This window comes from Bufo gargarizans, chromosome 3, assembly GCF_014858855.1.
Source record: "Bufo gargarizans isolate SCDJY-AF-19 chromosome 3, ASM1485885v1, whole genome shotgun sequence".
NCBI lineage: Eukaryota > Metazoa > Chordata > Amphibia > Anura > Bufonidae > Bufo > Bufo gargarizans.
In genome coordinates this window covers 58,545,515-58,553,467 of record NC_058082.1, presented here as the reverse complement: position 1 = coordinate 58,553,467, position 7,953 = coordinate 58,545,515, and positions in this window count along the sequence as shown.

Sequence of the window (7,953 nt, the reverse complement as noted above, 5' to 3'; positions counted from 1 at the left end):
ACCATCCAGGATAAAAAAAGGATAAAAAGGGAGGGTGCAAGGCCAAGTATGGAAATAGGTGCTTACACACTTGTATACGACAAAAATTGGACTGCACTCCAATGAGTCAATGTACTTTATTCACCCATCAAGTGGCACAGAGCGACGTTTCGGCTCATACATGAGCCTTTCTGAAGCATGCTTGAGAAAGGCTCATGTATGAGCCGAAACATCGCTCTGTGCCACTTGATGGGTGAATAAAGTACATTGACTCATTGGAAAGTCCTTTGGAGTGCAGTCCAATTTTTGTTGTGTGTATATATATATATATATATATATATATATATATATTTATATATAATCATACTTCTAATATATGTGAATGAATAATATGTGGGAAACTACTACTGATTTTTTTGCCCAAATATATTTACATATATTATAATATATTATATATTCTAAATATATAACATATGTAAATATATTAGGGCTAAAACAAAAATTGACTTCTGCTGTATAGGAATACTTAAGGTAACTGGCCATACAGCTCTATGGTGTAGTGGGGAAACTACATGTGGGAAATAATTTAGAAGGTTGTGAGTTTGAATCCTGCCAGAATCCTGCCAGAAACTTTTCAGAAAAGAGACTAAATTAGATTTAAATATACTGGGTATCCCAAAGCACTGATTCCATATATGAATATAGCTATATATGGAGTCAGAGCAGGGACTCCTAATACCGACACCCTCCCCTCTTCAGAGCAGGGGGTGCCTGGTTTAATGCATTGTGCACCCGAGCATTGGGAAGTGTTCTACACGAGCACTTTAGTGTTCGACCAACACTAGTGCTGAACTCAAACTGGATGATGTACAACTTTTTGTTAAGAGTGACTTTATGCCACCAATTATTCATGTGGCTGTGGACACTTTTATAAATGCAGTGAGATCTGACCTGGAACAATTGAAACTTACAGGGGCCACAGGCCACAATTACAAAATAAATCTGACAAATATTGAAACCAATGCCCTTAAAGAACTTTCCTAAAACCCTTCTCTGACAATAAAACATGCAGACAAGGATGGGGCCGTGGTGGTTATGAATACTACTGATTATTTATGTGAAGTGTTTAGGCAACTAAAAGATATAAATGTATATTGTAAACTTACTGTTCATCCAAAGTTTGAAACCTTGAGACGCATAAGAGGTACGCTGGATTTTGCCAAGGATGAGGGAATCATAGATGATAAACTACACACTTTCCTGTTAGTGATCACCCTAGAACACCTGTAGTATATGTATTACCAAAAATACACAAATCCCTGACATCACCTCCAGGTCGACCAATCGTACCTCTCCACTCTGTAGGGGGGCTCTACTTGTATAAGCGTTTAATAGAACAGGTTCTGTAGACAACTATGTGGAATCAGCTGAGTTCATACTTGAGTTATTTGGTCAGTTTTGGCCCCGTGAATGCCCAAATAAGTGAAGTGTGCAGTGATTCTAAGAGCGACGCCTGTCATCTGCTTGTCATACTGACTCACAGTATTATTTCACTACCACAACAGACTCCCTAGGGCGTGTTACTGCAAGGCACACTGTTCTACACCACTATAAAGGCCAGGAAATAGCAATTTTTTACAAAATTTGCCACAAATAAATTCGGTGATCCGGCCGAATCGAATTTTTTAAAAAATTGATTATCTCTTGTATTGTGCTTGCTTAACCACGGTAAACTCAGAACCACTGGAGCAGGGAGAACCTCCAACACAAAACACAAGATAAATTCTTGATGAAAGTCACCCACTCTTAATGTGATATTATGCACCACTTGAAATAAACACTTCTGAGTTAGAGGTGCAGAATCAATAGCAAAATGGAAATGTTTTTTTCTAATGCACTGTGAAAACCTGTGCATATGTAAGAACTGAGCATCAATCAAGTTCACTCTGGCCCTGCTGTCAATAAAGACCTCAATCCCCACAATTTTTTACTCTGACTCTAGAGTCACCTCAGCAGTCAGGAGAAATCGGGTACTACCAGTCGAAGACCAATAAACATTTTCTGACTCTCCTCTCACGCCTCCAAGAGTCAGATGGGAATTAAATGTCCCTCTTTTTATTTTTGCCGTTGAATGTTTGGACATACTCTGATAAAATGTCCCTTCTGTCCGCAGAAAAAACACTCTCCCTACCTTAAGTAGCTTAAAAGTGGATCCAGGAGTAGCTTGCCTAATTGCATGGGTTTGTCCCCAGACATAAACCCAGGAGTAGCTTCACCTAAAGTGTCAAAGGAGGACGTTACATCATGTGATAGTACGTCCTGAGAGTGATGGCCCCTAGATCTCTCTCTCAGGCGTCTATCAATGCGTATAGCCAGTCATAGCAGTCTCCAGAGACACGGGTTTCATGAAAGTCCAAAGCGTCCTTCAGCCTCTCTGATAAACCTTGACAAAACTGGCTATGGAGGGCAGGATCATTCCACTCTGTATCCATAGCCCACCTCCTAAACTCAGGGCAATACATTTTAGTGGAATGATCACCCTGACGAAGGCCGCGCAGCTTGGTTTTGGCTAGAGAGGTCCGATTCAGATCATCATAGATAAGACCCAAAGCGTCGAAAAATTAATCTACCAACCGGAGAGAGACTGCGATCTGATTGTCAGAGAAAAAGCCCATCACTGTGCATCCCCCTTAAGCAAGGAAATAACCACACCGACTCGCTGTTTCTCATCCCCACATGAGTGTGGATGTAGCCTAAAATTCTGTTTGCATGCCTCCGTAAACAAAATTAAATTATCATGTCCCCCAATGAATCTGTCTGTGAGGGCAACTTTAGGCTCCAGATAGGCCTGGTCTCCACCACTACCACCAGGACCAACAGTCTCTGATCTCTGCATCTGCGAGACAGTCGTGTGGAGGTCAGCTACCTCCAAAGACAACCCTTGCAGCTGACCTGACCAGTGCAGCAAAAGAATCTATGGCTGCACACAAACAAACAAAAAACAACGATTTTGGCGGTTTATAATGTCACGCTTCGGTGTGGGAGGGAAACACAAAACCGAGCATAAGAGGGAAGGGGGAAACAGGGAATCAGGCCTGAGAACTAGGGGAGGAAGATGGACACCTCCTAGTAAAACCCTAACCAAAATCCTGACTGACTACCAGTATGAACAGACCCCAAAGGTAGGTGAGTTCATACGCAGGACTACCTGGAGTCCTATCTAGCCCTATAGGACCCTGGTACTAATGGCAGGGAAGATGCTACCTGTTTCTCCAAAAGAAAGGACAAACAAGAGTCTACTTCAGGCCTACTACAAACAATAGGGAAATGCAACACACAGAACCCAAACAAAATACAAAAGGGAAAGGAAAGACTTAACTTCAAAGAGGCTATGGAAGTACCAGGAACTCATACAAAATCCAACCACAAACAACCCACAGGCACAGAAGCTATAAACCGCACAGCATAGTGGGAGAAGCAAGGAAGGTTAAATGACCACATAAGCAACACCTGGAGGCAAGGGGTGTGGCCATTACCAGAAATGACACAGACACGTATTGTCACTGCCTGCCCTGTCAGAGGTCTGAAAAGATCAGATAGACTTGCAGCACGTGAATCTATCTCACAGGTCTTTCTGTTTTTCCTTGCTGTCTGTTGTTGTGGGCAGGATCTCACCTCTCCACAGGTTCTGCTCATTTGCTTTTTAGTGGTTCTATTTAAGCTCGCCTCTCACTGCAGACCTTGTGGTTGTTATTTCCTTCTGAAGTTCTAAGCTGGTTGTTAGAGGTTCTCCTGCTTCTTACAAGTCCTGTTTCTACTTTGTGTGTGTGTTGTGTCTAGGTCTCAGTGAGATGCTGGTCCCTTCGCGGTGGAAGGTCCAGGCAGTCTCATCCTCGCTCCCTAATTTAGGGTTTGTGACAGTTTCAGCAGGTCTTAGGTTCCGGTGTATAAGTTCTTCCACCATTAGGATTAGCTCATACTGTCAGCAGTCAGGGAGAGGCTCAGGAATAACTAAGAGGTTACCATCTCCCTCCTCACTAGCTTTGGGGCCTAGTCTGTGTTACTGTTGCAGTTTGTTTATTTGGTGTTCTTCCTTTCCCCACTTTCCGTGACACCTATTGATTCACAAGGAAAACCCGTCAGATCAAACCACGTGTTGCCAGTCTCATAGATATCCTGCCATTCACTGTTGCCGGGACATCTGTATGTCTCTGTATAGGCCGTGACAGTTACATTAACACAAAACAATAAATCCTTGCCCGGCTAGGCGCTCACTATACAGAGGTTTTCCCCAACCCACCTCTAGCTCAGTGTTCACACTTTGGTATTCATCTTCACTCAGCCATGCTTTCTAGCTGTGACCAATGCAACCCATTGGGGTCTCGGACCACCAGTCCTCCTGGGGGATATATGGTCCAGCAGTTTTCCTGACTAGTACGAAACCTCTTTTCCTCAGGTGTCGTTGGGTCCCCCAAAACTAAAGCTTTACTCAGCTTTGTGGCCCCCCAAACCTCCTGCAGGTCCTGCAGTCCCTGATAGCGATGCCGGTGGATTAACCCCTTCTATGCCGCGGTCAGCGCTGACCGAGATAGAGAAGGGGTTTGCGGTGGGTGAGTAAGCCCATCGAGTCCCCGGGCTGCAGTGGCGGGGACCCGATAGGTGACAAGGCAGCCCGATGCCGTGCAGACGCTGCCCAATGCCTTGCATGGCATCGGGACCTGCCTTCTACGGGTGCCGAGGAGATCCAGCCTCAGGCCCGTTCTCTTAGGCAACCTGTTAGTGTATTACTCTGTGGAATATGCTAACAGGCAATGCATTACAACACAGATGTATTGTAATGCATTGCAGAGGGGATCAGACCCCCAAAAGTTGAAGTCCCAGAGTGGGACAGAAATAAAGAAAAAAAATGTGTTTTTAATTAAAAAAAATAAAGTTTCGAGTAAAAAAAATTAAAAAATGTCCCTTTCCCCATATTTCATAATAAAAAATAGAAAACAAAAGGAAAAACACACATATTAGGTATATCGACCGCTCTATAAATATATCACATGTTCCACCTCATCCAATAAACACCCTAAAAAAATGTAGAAAGCCATTTTTGGCACCTTACATCAGAAAAAGTGCAACACCAAGCGATCAAAAAGGTGTATGTCCCACAAAATGGTACCAATAAAACCGTCACCTCGTCCTGCAAAAAATAAGACCCTACATAAAAAAAAAAATATATATATATATATCTCATAACATGGAGACACTAAAACATCATTTTTTTGTTTCAAAAATGCTTTTATTGTGTAAAAATTAAATAAATAAGAAAAAGTATACATGGTGAACGCTGTGAAAAGTATACATGGTGAACGCTGTGTAATAATAAATGATCAAAAATCATATGTACCCAAAAATAGTACCAATAAAACTGGCACCTTATCCCCTAGTTTCCAAAATGGGGTCACTTTTTGTGAGCTTCTACTTTAAGGGTGCATCAGGGGGGCTTTAAATGGGACATGGCATCTAAAAACCAGTTCAGCAAAATCTGCCTTCCAAAAACCGTATGGCGTTCCTTTTCTTCTGCACCCTGCCGTGTGCCCTTACATCAGTTTATGACCACATGTGGGGTGTTTCTGTAAACGGCAGAATGTTGTTTGGCTGTTAACCATTGTTGTGTTAAAGAAAAAAATGGATTAATATGGAAAATCTGCTAAAAAGTGAAATTTTAAAATGTAATCTCCATTTTACTTGAATTCTTGTGGAACACCTAAAGGGTTAAAAACGTTTGTAAAATCAGTTATGAGTAACTTGAGGGGTGTAGTTTCTACAATGGGGTCATTTATGGGGGGTTTCTACTATGTTAGCCTCACAAAGTGACTTCAGAACTGAACTGGTCCTTAAAAAGTGGGTTTTGGAAATTTTCTTAAACATTTTAACAATTGCTTCTAAACTTCTAAGCCTTCTAACTTCCTAAAAATGATGTCAACATAAAGTAGACATATAGGAAATGTTAAGTAATAAATATTTTATGAGGTATCACTTTCTGTTTTAAAAGCAAAGAAATTTAGAAAATTGCAATTTTTTTTGTTAATTTGGGATTTTTTCATAAATAAAGGTGAAATATATTGACTCAAATTTATGACTATCATGAATTAAAATTTGTCACGAGAAAACAATCTCAGAATGGCTTGGATAAATAAAAGTGTTCCAAAGCTATTACCACATAAAATGACACATGTCAGATTTGCAAAAAATTACCTGGGCAGAAGGGTGAAAATTGGCCCGGGGTAGAAGGGGTTACACAAACCATCTCCAGAAAGCTATGCCTTAGGCCTCTTGCACACAAACGTATTTTCTTTCCGTGTCTGTTCTGTTTTTTTTTGCGGACCGTATGCGGAAACATTCACTTCACTGGGTCTGCAAAAAAAACAAAAGTTACTCCGTGTGCATTCCGTTTCCGTATGTCCGTATTTCCGGACAATAGAACATGTCCTATTATTGTCAGCATAATGGACAAGGATAGGACTATTTTATGAAGGGCTAGCTGTTCCGTTCCGCAAAATACATACGGTCATGTGCAAGAGGACTTACTGAAGCAAAACATCTGTGAATTTCTGTTACCTCACCCAACTAAACTGTAAAACCAGGTGAGATATACACCTCCACCATGCACTTCACCACAACAGTATATATATATATATATATATATATATATATATATGAAGTTCCACAGCACTACAGTATAATGAAGAAATTAAGCAGGTAGGAATCATGACTTCAGATGGAAAAAAAGATGAATATTCTAAAAAAACAAATATATAGCACTATATTAAATATAGTGCTATATATTAGTTTTTTAGAATATTCGTCATTTTTTTTCCATCTTAAGTCATGATTCCTCCCTGCTTAAGTTGCTTGTGGGCCAATGACTCATTGGCCCACAAACAAGAAGCAGGGAGGAATTATGTGTTCAGATGGAAAAAAATTGTGAATATATATTGCCACTGCCGCTCATCACTATTATTCATCCATGGGACTTTTTTCAAGCAAGTGGACTGAAACGTCGCATGTGTGAATAAAGGACACAATTTCTTCACTATACAAAGGTGTTGTGGAACCTCTTTTTTATTTTTATTTAGTGATTTAGGCCGAATGCACACGGCCGTTTTTCACAGCCGTGAGCGGTCCGTGGAACCGCGGCCTGGATTCCTGCTGAGAGCAGGAGCGCACGGCGTCATTGGTTGCTATGACGCCGTGTGCTCCCTGCTGCCGCCGCAATACAGTAATACACTGGTATGATCCATACCAGTGTATTACTGTACTGTGGCGGCAGCAGGGAGCGCACGGCGCCATAGCAACCAATGATGCCGTGCGCTCCTGCTCTCAGCAGGAATCCAGGCCGCGGTTCCACGGACCGCTCACGGCTGTTAAAAACGGCCGTGTGCATTCGGCCTAAATCAGATCCATAGCCACTGGCACTCCTTACATTTACTTTGGATAACATTACTATGGGAGCACTATAGATGCCACTATTATGGGGGAGTTGTGGAGGTCACTGTTACGGGACCACTGTGAATTACACTGTTATGGAGGCGCTGTAGATGACACTATTATGGGGAAGCTGTGGATGCCACTGTTATGAGGGAACTGTGGATATCTTTTACCACACACAAACAACAAACAAAATAGACCCTTGCAAAGTTGGGTAATACTGCTAGGATAGGGGCATATCCTTTCTGCTGCAGATGGTGACTGCTGAACGATAGAACTGAGCATGTTTGTCAACCTCAGTGATCTGGACAGCGAATTTAGAAAAAGGGCAAAGAGCAGGTGGCGCTATACAGATAGATTTCAGTGAATACTAAATTTTAAGGTTCATGCAATTCTAAAAGTATATAGCTCCAGGTGCTGGTTTAATAACCGTAGAATATTTTTGGGGGGACAATCCCTTTAAAGGCTAGAATTATGGGATATCAACATCAATAT